Genomic DNA, 13,349 nt, shown 5'->3' with positions numbered 1-13,349 from the left:
ACTGAAGTGCAGTCTAAATCGAAGAGTCAGATTTAGTAAAAATATACTAGAAAAATCTTCAGTTTTGCTAATAATATGGAAATATCCGAAATATCAACTGTAGTCCAAATTGAAGCGTCAAATTTTGAAAATATACAATACAAATCTTCATTTTTTTTTAATAACGTGTAAGTGCCCAAAAATGTCAACTGTATTCTGAATTGAAGAATCATATTTTGTAAAAGTATATAATAAAAACCTTCAATTTTGCTAATAACTTGCAAATATGCAAAACTGAAGTGCAGTCTAAATCGAAGAGTCAGATTTAGTAAAAATATACTGGAAAAATCTTCAGTTTTGCTAATAATATGGAAATATCCGAAATATCAACTGTAGTCCAAATTGAAGCGTCAAATTTTGAAAATATACAATACAAATCTTCATTTTTTTTAATAACGTGTAAATGCCCAAAAATGTCAACTGTATTCTGAATTGAAGAATCATATTTTGTAAAAGTATATAATAAAAACCTTCAATTTTGCTAATAACTTGCAAATATGCAAAACTGAAGTGCAGTCTAAATCGAAGAGTCAGATTTAGTAAAAATATACTAGAAAAATCTTCAGTTTTGCTAATAATATGGAAATATCCGAAATATCAACTGTAGTCCAAATTGAAGCGTCAAATTTTGAAAATATACAATACAAATCTTCATTTTTTTAATAACGTGTAAATGCCCAAAAATGTCAACTGTATTCTGAATTGAAGAATCATATTTTGTAAAAGTATATAATAAAAACCTTCAATTTTGCTAATAACTTGCAAATATGCAAAACTGAAGTGCAGTCTAAATTGAAGAGTCAGATTTAGTAAAAATATACTAGAAAAATCTTCAGTTTTGCTAATAATATGGAAATATCCGAAATATCAACTGTAGTCCAAATTGAAGCGTCAAATTTTGAAAATATACAATACAAATCTTCATTTTTTTAAATAACGTGTAAATGCCCAAAAATGTCAACTGTATTCTGAATTGAAGAATCATATTTTGTAAAAGTATATAATAAAAATCTTCAATTTTGCTAATAATTTGTCCACGTCTGTATATTATACCATCTCTTACTTTTTTCCTCTCATTAAGCTACGCTTGGCTTCACTTCATTTCATCACCTTATATCATCTTACCATACTTACCGTCGCTTCACTTCCCTTAGTGTCACTTTACCACCTTACATTATATTACCTTTCTCATACTTCCAAACTTCTCTTCTCTTGCTTCACTTCACTTTACCACCTTACCCTTCTCATTTCACCGAACTTTGCTTCTCTACACTTTAACACTTTATATCATCTTACCTTTGTCATCTTACCAAAATTCTGTTCGCTTCGCTTCTCATCACTTCACGTTAGCATCTTACTTACATCACTTTACTTTTCTCACCTCATAAAACTTCTTTTGTTACTATATTACCACAGTCCACTACTGGGTGTTCATTTCAAAGTGTGTCATGACGTCACTGTTGTTGGGTCACCGATTTGAAGCGAGTTTCAGCTTATATGTTAGAGAAGTTGCCTATTATTTTTCAATCTGAACTTGAGAACGTGTACGGTATAACTTGAACGTCGTAGCAACAGATGGCGGTCTGTACGGTCTGTGTGCTACCATAACCTCTTTCGAACTGTGTTTTGCGCCGGCAAGTCGTACGCAGGGTATTTGTTATAATAATAATAATAATAATAATAATAATAATAATAATAATAATAATAATAATAATAATAATAATAATGTTATCATCGGTTGCGTACGGTAACATTCCACAACACAAATCAAATGCTCCGTGTCCATGTTGACCGTCCAAGTTAATGTCAACAAATACGTAAGTAATCGTCTTAACCCTCTCCCCATATCCCGACAGTACGTATTTCCAAACAGTTCACATTCCTGCCACTACCGGCGTTACCGTACGTATCGGTACGTACTCTTCAGAATGAACGCCGTACTTGCTAGGCAACTTCTCTGCCTCCTAGGTTATACACCTGAGCTGCGGAAGAGTAGGAAGATTGAATTCTCTAGGCTCATCAGCTAGCCACATGACGGCATACAGCGAGCCATGACACATTTTGAACTGAACACCCAGTATATACAGTCACGAAGCTTGGGATGATTTTTTGAAATTCTCGCGATAGTTGCTAGCCGCTTGGAGCGCTGTGAGTACTAGGAACAATAGACTGTGCCCTGTGCCACAGCCATTGTGATCTAATACAGGCCGTAAGGCAGACCATGTAACTCGCTTAACCCGATCACGAAGGGCGGCGTTTCAGCCATATAAATTAGTTGGAATGCATAAACATTAACATATGTTACTCTAAAATGTAGTGTAAGTCCATTAATAAAATTTAAAACAATGATTATGAGACACTTCAGACATAATTCACTTACGAGTTAAGGTGTAATATTATTTATAGTGTGAAAATTACGTTGTTCGTTTGTGTAATACCTGCCTTTATTTCGATTAAATATTGCGAAATTCTTGTACATTTAATTATGCACGATTCAATAATTTTCAATTGCACCGTACGGATATTTAGATATGTGGAAATTATAGGTTATGTTTACTGTAACAGTTGCCCCTTTCTGTCTAAATTTAATGATCTCCAATGCCTTCCCATTCATATGAAAATTATAGGTTATGTTTACTATATTTAACTTATATTCCTAAATTCGCAATCATACATTATAATTAAGCATAATGTCATGTATGATAATCCGGACATTCAATTTGTCTGTATTTTAATACTACAATATCATGGGAGTGGTATGGTAAATGTTTTGTCTGCAATTAAGGAAGGTAGATGTGCTAAATTGAAATCACAATATAAATTCTTTTTTCTTAAACCTCAAAATAGCTTCCATTCCAAACTTAAAATGTTGACGCGAACAGATTATGTTAAGATAATTAAAATAACACAGTTTTGTAATTATTTCTGCAACATATTATGCAACAAGAAGTAAACAGAACTTATGGACACATTACACTAAATAAAGCTTAGCAATGATACGAAATAAAGTTATAATATAATATTTCACTGAGCTCCATACAATGAAATAGAAAACCCGAACAAACATTACGGCCTGGTCTAGATCGAAAAGGCATTGACTGTGCCGTATTTCGCATTTTTGTGTAAAACTATGTAAACTGTGAAATGTTCGTTATCGGTTGTAATAACTGTAAATGGCTAAATACAATAATTTGAATAATAATATGGGAGAAGGAGACGTTTGTATTACTATAAATTGTAAGAAAAATAGGTTAGAGTAATCCTTCTTTCGAAAGATCTTGGAAGGTGAGTTTATAGAATATAATATATATTTAATGAAAATAATATATAAACCTTATGTATTTCATATTTCAATATTGGAAGGAAGGTGTTAATTTTTTCAAAAGAACATGATATCGAAAGTACAATACATTTTAGCGCCTGCTAGGGAAAGAGTGTGTGATGAGGCGATAGTAGCGATCCTGGTAGTGAGCAACTATCTATGTTTGCATATTTAGTAAGTATTGAGCTTCGTGACTGTACATACTAGACTGTGATATCACTATGATGTACCGAAGTACATATATTATGGAGTTTCAGTGTAGTAATTCTGCGTTTCTATAGGGTGAAGAATCGATAGAAGTCAGTCATTCGTAATGCGTGCATATCTGTATAAAAACTTGACATGAGTGTCCCTCAGCTACGATCGTAGATATTATTTTCATTCTTTCCCTTCCCTCTTCCCCTCCTATGCACATTTGTGTTTAAATTTCTTTCTTATGACTCAACACACAGGTGGCTCACTAGCCAAACAAGCAAGGACAGGGGCCATTAACGGTGAATAGACCTGTACTTGTGGTTGGACATTCTGTCTACCGTTACACATACTATAACACAGTACACGGGGGTAGGACAACAAAGGGGAACACAGTAGGTAGAACTTAAAATGAGAGGGATTCAATCCGGCATCGGAACTTAAATTCGGTGTGATTTAGTGGATTAAAGTGCCAGCACATAAAGCTGGAAACCCGGGTTGGAGTCTCGGTGCCGGAGAGGATTTTTCTCCGTTCTACCGACTTTTAACCAAACTTCTCTTGGCTTCACTTCACTTCATCACTTTACATCATCTACCTTCCTCATCTCACCACACCTAGTTTCACTTCTTCAATTCGCTTCACTTCACTTAACTACACTACATTTTCACCTTGGGCAGGGCATAGTTGCGCCCCACAGTTAGGTGAGATGCAGCAGATAAAAAAGGGTTTCTGTTTTGTGGGCATGGTTGCGCCCCGTTCCCATCAGATAGAGAAAAGGGGCATGGCATAGTTGCGCCCCGATGAAATAGGTAGAGAAAAAGACATTACGGGAACTCGAGCCTCTTAATCAACCAATCTTACTGATGTCTTATTCTATATAATATTCATTATCAATACCGTTAAAAAGAACATCATGAAGTTGGCAGTATTTTATTAACTCTTTTCTACTGTTCATGCAGTGATTATCGATAGCCTACCGTTAAAATGAACACTATGAAGATGGCAGTACTTTGTTAACTGTTTTTCTACTGTTTATGCAGTGATTATTGATAGTCTACCGTAAAAATGAACACCATGAAGTTTCCAGTACTTCATTAATTTTTTCTACTGTTTATGCAGTGATTATAGATAGTATACCGTAAAAATGAACACCATGAATTTGGCAGTACTTTATTAATTTTTCTACTGTTTATTCAGTGATTATTGATAGTCTACCGTAAAAATGAACATTAAGGAAGTTGGCAGTACTTTATTAATTTTTCACTGTTTATGCAGTGATTATTGATAGTCTACCTTAAAAATGAACACCATGAATTTGGCAGTACTTTATTAATTTTTTCTACTGTTTATGCAGTGATTATTATTAGTCTACCGTAAAAATGAACACCATGAAGTTGTCAGTACTTTATTTTCTACTGTTTATGCAGTGATTATTTATTGATAGTCTACCGTAAAAATGAACACCATGAATTTGGCAGTACTTTATTAATTTTTTCTACTGCTTATGCAGTGATTATTAATAGTCTACCGTAAAAATGAACACCATGAAGTTGTCAGTACTTTATTTTCTACTGTTTATGCAGTGATTATTTATTGATAGTCTACCGTAAAAATGAACACCATGAATTTGGCAGTACTTTATTAATTTTTTCTACTGTTTATGCAGTGATTATTAATAGTCTACCGTAAAAATGAACACCATGAAGTTGTCAGTACCGGTACTTTATTTTCTACTGTTTATGCAGTGATTATTTATTGATAGTCTACCGTAAAAATGAACACCATGAAGTTGGCAGTACTTCATTAATTTTTCACTGTTTATGCAATAATTATTGATAATCTACCGTAAAAATGAACACCATGAAGTTGGCAGTACGTTATTAATTTTTCACTATTTATGCAGTAATTATTGATAGTCTACCGTAAAAATGAACACCATGAAGTTGGCAGTACTTTATTAATTTTTTCTACTGTATATGCACTGATTATTGATAGTCTACCGTAAAAATGAACACCATGAAGTTGGCAGTACACTATTGACTGTTTTTCTACTGTTTTTGCAGCGATTATTGATAGTCTACCGTAAAAATGTACACCATGAAGTTGGCAGTACTTTATTAATTTTTTCTACTGTTTATACAGTGATTATTGATAGTCTACCGTTAAAATGAACGCCATGAAGTTGGCGGTACTTTATTAATTTTTCTACTGTTTATGCAGTGATTATTGACAGTCTACCGTAAAAATGAACACCATGAATTTGGTAGTAACTTTATTAATTTTTTCTACTGTTTATGCAGTGATTATTGGTAGTCTACCGTAAAAATGAACACCATGAATTTGGCAGTAACTTTATTGATTTTTTCTACTGTTTATGCAGTGATTATTGATAGTCTACCGTAAAAATGGACACCATGAAGTTGGCAGTACTTCATTAACTGACATTCAAATGAGTGAGTCGTTGGAATATGGAACCTCAACAATCTTGACATTTTTATTATTTAGTTCCATACCATCTGTGGCGTTTAGTGAGGTTAGTTTAAAATGAATGTTATCTTTAGTAAAAAGGTCAAGAGTTAATAATTCACAATGGTTTTAAGTTTTTATTTCCGAAACTCTGTACCGTTTTTTATGACAGTCACTTCCGTTTGTACTATGCCTCTGCATTATGCTACCCGATTTCAATGCAGCGACCACTATAATATTTTTAATATTAATATTTGTAAGTAATTTATTAATTTTATGACAATCACTTTCGTGTGTACTATGCCCATCGGGGCGCAACTATGCCATGTTCATTCTGCTACCTGATATCTTCGGGGCGCAAACATGCCATGTTCATTCTGCTACCTGATATCTTCGGGGCGCTAACATGCCATGTTCATTCTGCTACCTGATATCTTCGGGGCGCAAACATGCCATGTTCATTCTGCTACCTGATATCTTCGGGGCGCTAACATGCCATGTTCATTCTGCTACCTGATATCTTCGGGGCGCAAACATGCCATGTTCATTCTGCTACCTGATATCTTCGGGGCGCAAACATGCCATGTTCATTCTGCTACCTGATATCTTCGGGGCGCAACCATGCCATGTTCATTCTGCTATCTGATATCTTCGGGGCGCAACCATGCCATGTTCATTCTGCTACCTGATTTCTTCGGGGCGCAACCATGACATGTTCATTCTGCTACCTGATATCTTCGGGGCGCAACCATGCCATGTCCATTCTGCTACCTGATTTCTTCGGGGCGCAACCATGCCATGTTCATTCTGCTATCTGATTTCTTCGGGGCGCAACCATGCCATGTTCATTCTGCTACCTGATATCTTCGGGGCGCAACTATGCCATGTTCATTCTGCTATCTGATTTCTTCGGGGCGCAACTATGCCATGTTCATTCTGCTACCTGATATCTTCGGGGCGCAACTATGCCATGTTCATTCTGCTATCTGATTTCTTCGGGGCGCAACTATGCCATGTCCATTCTGCTACCTGATTTCTTCGGGGCGCAACTATGCCATGTCCATTCTGCTACCTGATTTCTTCGGGGCGCAACCATGCCATGTTCATTCTGCTATCTGATTTCTTCGGGGCGCAACCATGCCATGTTCATTCTGCTACCTGATATCTTCGGGGCGCAACTATGCCATGTTCATTCTGCTATCTGATTTCTTCGGGGCGCAACTATGCCATGCTCATTCTGCTACCTGATTTCTTCGGGGCGCAACTATGCCATGCTCATTCTGCTACCTGATTTCTCCGGGGCGCAACTATGCCATGCTCATTCTGCTACCTGGCTTCTTCGGGGCGCAACTATGCCATGCTCATTCTGTCACCTGATTTCTTCGGAGCGCAACTATGCCATGCTCATTCTGCTACCTGATTTCTTCGGAGCGCAACTATGCCATGCTCATTCTGTCACCTGATTTCTTCGGAGCGCAACTATGCCATGCTCATTCTGCTACCTGATTTCTCTGGGGCGCAACTATGCCATGCTCATTCTGTCACCTGATTTCTTCGGAGCGCAACTATGCCATGCTCATTCTGCTACCTGATTTCTCTGGGGCGCAACTATGCCATGCTCATTCTTTCACCTGATTTCTTCGGAGCGCAACTATGCCATGCTCATTCTGCTACCTGATTTCTTCGGAGCGCAACTATGCCATGCTCATTCTGTCACCTGATTTCTTCGGAGCGCAACTATGCCATGCTCATTCTGCTACCTGATTTCTCTGGGGCGCAACTATGCCATGCTCATTCTGTCACCTGATTTCTTCGGAGCGCAACTATGCCATGCTCATTCTGATACCTGATTTCTTCGGGGCGTAACTATGCCATGCCTATGCCTCCCAATTCACCGCGGGGCTCAACTATGCCATACCGTTCACCTTACCTTTCTCATCTTACCAAACTTCTCTTCACTTCGCTACCTTAACTCACCTTATCCTTCTCAACTTACCACAATTCGCTTCGTTTGACTTCACTTGATTATAGCACCTTTTGTCATCTCAACTCGCTTCTCTTCGCTTCATCTCAATCCACTTTAATTAAAATTGAGTTAAATGTATTTCCCTATTTACTTTGATTTACTTCCTTTCACATTACAAAGATGCTCGAGGGTATGAGTTTTTGAAAGTATAATTGAGGCTCAGGAAAATGGCATAGACCTAAATCTCAGCAGTCTTAATAGAGTTGCTCTCCAACGAACAGATCGCATCTTATTAAATATGAAACGGAGTTTACGAAATCCACTTGTTCAACTTGTGCACAAAATCATTACACGAAATTCTGAAACCGTCTGGTGGCTTGAAACTTCACTTCGGTTGCTTCTAGTTCAATCAAGTCGGCATCATGTGCGTCAGGATATCGATCCCCTGCCGAGGTCACAGGATTTCCACGAACAACTAGCGACGTTGTGTTTCTTTCAAACGTTCGGACGTGCAGTACAAATTACATAAATGATTTCCTGCATATTTTCTATCAGTGACTTGAATTTGGGATTCATATTTATCCCATTTTTGTGGCTGGAAACGTTTTAAATTTTAGTCCAGTGCAAAAATTTAAAATTATCCATCTACGAGTACATCAATAGGCCTTTCCGGATCCCAGGCAATCTCCTTCCCCAAATTCATAACGAATTACATGATTTTTAATTTTTAGCATGTAATTTAGCCAGTTATCCCCCGCCGTATCTGCATGCTTTAAAGCGTCATGCCTTAGTCTAGCGATATAGAATGAGCATAGAGAAAGAATTTTTTCATGAAACTTGAGGCAGTGTACGGAACCGGTAGCAATCCAGAATCATGACGAAATTGACCACCTACAGTGAGTAGCGTAATCTGGTTTCATAAGGCAGCTCTAACCGCTGGTGTTGATCATCGTACTGATTACACGTACTTGTATTATTTCGTCATGATTAAGATTTTCAGCAACGCATACGTACCAGTAGGTTTCCAGGAACCTAATAACGCCAAGATTAATGTGCAAACTATTTCATCATCATGATAAGCCCCCTATGCTTAGGTAGATTTGATTCTTTCAATAACATTTTGCTAATCGAAGAAGAGATCCTGGAGAAATTTTATCTTGAAACGTTTATTTTCGCAGAACAGTATTGGTATTATGATGTCAATGATTGGGAGGTTCTATACGTGAACACAGTAATTTGCAAGTCCGTCTTTTAATGTACAAGGAATATTTTGTCATTTAAAATCACACATAACATTTTCGGCTGTGAAATAATTGTATTTAATTTATTAAAAATGTGTAAGCAGAAGCGTAAATAGTGTTCTCCCAAGCGCAGGTCTTTCACTGCATATCCAGCCTTTTCCAATCTTTCCTATTTTCTGCCTTCCTCTTTGTCTCCTCATATGATCCATATATCTTAATGTCGTCTATAATCTGGTATCTTCTTCTGCCCCGAACACTTCTCCCGTTCACAATTCCTTTCTTCTCAACCAGTGACCCAGCCAATTCCTTTTCCTCTTCCTGATTAGTTTCAGCATCATTCTTTCTTCATCCACTCTTTTCAACACAGAGTCGTTTATTATATCTATCCATTTCACACGCTCTATCCTTCTCCATATCCACATTTCAAATGCTTCTAGTCGCGTCTCTTCACTTCGTCGTAATGTCCGTGTTTCTGTCCCCATACAATGCTACACTCTACACAAAACACTTCACTAGTTTCTTCCTTTATTCTTTCTGCAGAGGACCACGCAAGATGCTTCTTTTTCTTCTAAAAGCTTCCTTTGCCATTGCTGTCCTCCTTTTGACTTCCTGGCTGCAGCTCATGTTACTGCTTATACAGGGACATCATTATATTTTTACTAATATTTTTAATATTAACCTGTCTATACCTTTAGAGAACCGGAAACACCGCTTGCTCCCCCCTCCAAGACTGGAGTTCGATGATACTGGCGTAAAACACAAATCACTCTACTAGGTATAGGATGGAAGAAAAGTAGTTCATCCATTTACATAAACTAGGAAATATCGCGATTTTGAGTTTGATAATTTTCATTAGGTTTTTCTTTAATTAAAGTAAAGTACTGTATTAAGAACAAGTGTTTTTACTCACGAAGTGAGTTATCCATGCGAACGTATTCATTATGCAGTGTATATTATACTGTCTACAGCACATTAGCGTACAATACAGAGAAAGACGTTAAATTGAAAAATAATCATAATATGAATATTTAAACACAATTTTGAAAATGGTGGCCGTTCATTTCGATACAGGCTTCAGTTCTTTTGTGCATATTATCGCACTATAGACTATTGCATCTAATTCCAATTGCCAGTTTCGTCCTTCGTACTAGTAACTCATGTTGAAATAATTCTGCATCTACTCTACGTACTGTAAATTCAATTTTCACTTCTGCCCGATCCGAAAATATAAAATTACTCAGACATGCTATCTACTGTCCGTCCAAGTGGTTATGCCACAGGATTGTAGAAAGGGAGGAAATCACGTGACAGTTAATTACTTAACGAGGCCCTTTTATTTAAGTTAAATTAAACAGCTGTATAATATTACGTAAACGTCCAATTCCTAAGAGAAATTAATGTTTTCAGAAAAGAGCTAAGACAGCCCAGCTTTTACAGAGGGGCGAGCAGAAGCAGGTGGGAGAAATCGGGATGCGACGTAGGCAAACGGACAGTACCTGTGCGAAAATATGATTCAATATTGAAAGCACTTTCGTCACTGGAAAACGCGAACATATTTCTGGAACGTACTATACTCACTAACTCAGTACTGCATATGCGTTCTTGGATGCGTGTGGAGAGCGGTTGAACTTCCTTAGTAGAAGGGGTGGGAGTGAAGTACATTCAAAAACTCAGGTACAATAAAAATTGGAGTAAAAATAAAATGATGTCCCTGTAGTACACCCCAAGTATTTGAAGCTGTCCACTTGGTCTACTGACTCATTTAGAATTTGCAAGTTTAACTTCTTTACTTTTCTTCCTATGATCATGGTCATCGTCTTGTTTGCATTTATCTTCATTCCATAGTGCTCATAGCTGTCATTTAGCTCGAGTATCATTTCCCTAAGTAGAATACTTCATTAAACAATTTGGAGAGAATTATTGGAAATCCATGCAGTATTGCGCGAATGGATTTTAGTGCTAAGACTTCTACAATAATTTTGTCTTAAAACCAATTTACTGTATTGTAGGGAATAAATAAATTTAAGTTGTTTCTCTATAGATACGAAAAGTGTCCACCTAAAAATTACAATTCGTTTACTTAGTGAGCTTTGAAAAATAACTCTTCAATTGAGACCGCTCCATTAATAATCCAAATCAATGATGAATGACTAGCTATCAGAAATTCTTTTTTGTCTCGATACCATTAGAAGTCCTCCTTACAGTGCTTCAGTTTAAAGGTGTGAGACCGATATTTTGAACATGATATCTGAATAAATATAATTTACACACCTAAAGCTGCTTGCATGCTTATTCATTTTTTTATCTTCCATAATATGAAGCACGTTTTTACCACAAATAAAATGGATGTTCACGGATTACGGCAGACTTCATTTAAATTTTAATGAGGAAGTACAAGTACTACTAAATGTGGCTCTCGAACTGTTGTATAAATTATGTAGGCGGAGTCAGTATAATGACAATTAATAAGGGTGATTTATCAATGACAATTAATTAAAATTCCAAACACGAAGTACAAAAAGCGACCCACTGGAAAGCGACGTTGGCGAGAATGATGTGTTCAGGTATTCCTAACTATTGCAGTGGAATGAATATGTGAATGTTTTCAGTGACTCATGTTATTTATTATTATTATTATTATTATTATTATTATTATTATTATTATTATTATTATTATTATTATTTACGGTAATATGTTCAGACTGTCAGTGTTCATTAGGCCCACTTGACAGGTCATATAATAGGATTAACTCCTCTTCAATGCTAGAGGCCTTTCGGCCCGCCTTGGGGATAAGGAAATAATTTGTCCTGCAGCAGAAAATATTTAAATACAACAGTACCTACGTTGTTGTCTGCTAGAATTAAGTAAAACACGTGAACTCTGTTTGAACTGACCGGTAACGGCTACGGTTAACCGAGTACCTTCGGTGCTCCGCTGCCAAGCACATAAACCGATAGAACCGAGCAACTCAACAGTTCTACTCGCTCCGTCCCCAGCTCTATTACGAATTCTTGTTTTGTAGTAAACTGCTTTTTGTAGTTGACTCCATACAAAATAGTCCATAGGTGGGGTATGCTGTTCTTATAATAGTGGTGTGGGTTTGTTTGTTTATTGTGTATTGTTATATCAAATAGGTAATGTGTGCTGAATTGTTATTGTTTTTAAGTATATATATATATATATATATATATATATATATATATATATATATATATGTTATGAATATGCACAAACACATTATATTTTGATGTAATAATGAAAACATACAAACACGCCCTAACCACCATAAGAACAGCACACCCTTATCACCAAGAAAATCTCAAAGCAAGACCACCTGAAGCCTCAGTAGTTGAAGACACGCTGACGATGAGACGACATCAGTGTTGAAATGGCACCGTCTGTCAATAAGTTAATTACCTTTTGTAATAGTTTTAACATTTTTAAAGATTTAAGTTTATAAGAAGTTTTATATTTTATAACAAGTGTTAAAGTGAACATAAATAAGAAGTGTATATTTTGTTGTTCCTCCCCATCCGATTATACCACACTGCATGACATGTTGCACCATATTATGTACACATAGCGACAATTTCTAAGTGCCAGAGACATACATTGCGCATGCTCGTCTCGTCAAAGCCGTAGTTCACTAGGTAACACATAATTAAACCATTTAAATTTGCTGTATTTTGTTTAAGAGGCTAAAATCTATACTAATAATAAATCTGTAGCCGAAATTTTTCTGGTAATTTTCGATTTTCCGAAAATAATTGGTCCTAACATATATAATTAGCCACCCTGAAACCGAAAATCACTTTGTTGAAATTTTTGTTTGTATGTCTGTCTGTATGTTTGTTACCTTTTCACGCGATAATGGCTGAACGGATTTCGATGAAAATTGGAATATAAATTAAGTTCGTCGTAACTTAGATTATAGGCTATATGGTATTCAAAATACGTTATTTAAAAGGGGGGTTATAAGGGGGCCTGAATTAAATAAATCTAAATATCTCGCTTATTATTGATTTTTGTGAAAAATGTTACATAATAAAAAGTTCTTTAAAATCATTTCCGATAAGTTTTATTCTTTGAAAAATTTTGATAGGACTAATATATTTAATGAG

The sequence above is a fragment of the Periplaneta americana genome, chromosome 13, assembly GCF_040183065.1.
Source record: "Periplaneta americana isolate PAMFEO1 chromosome 13, P.americana_PAMFEO1_priV1, whole genome shotgun sequence".
Taxonomy (NCBI): domain Eukaryota; kingdom Metazoa; phylum Arthropoda; class Insecta; order Blattodea; family Blattidae; genus Periplaneta; species Periplaneta americana.
This window is presented reverse-complemented; position numbering follows the sequence as displayed.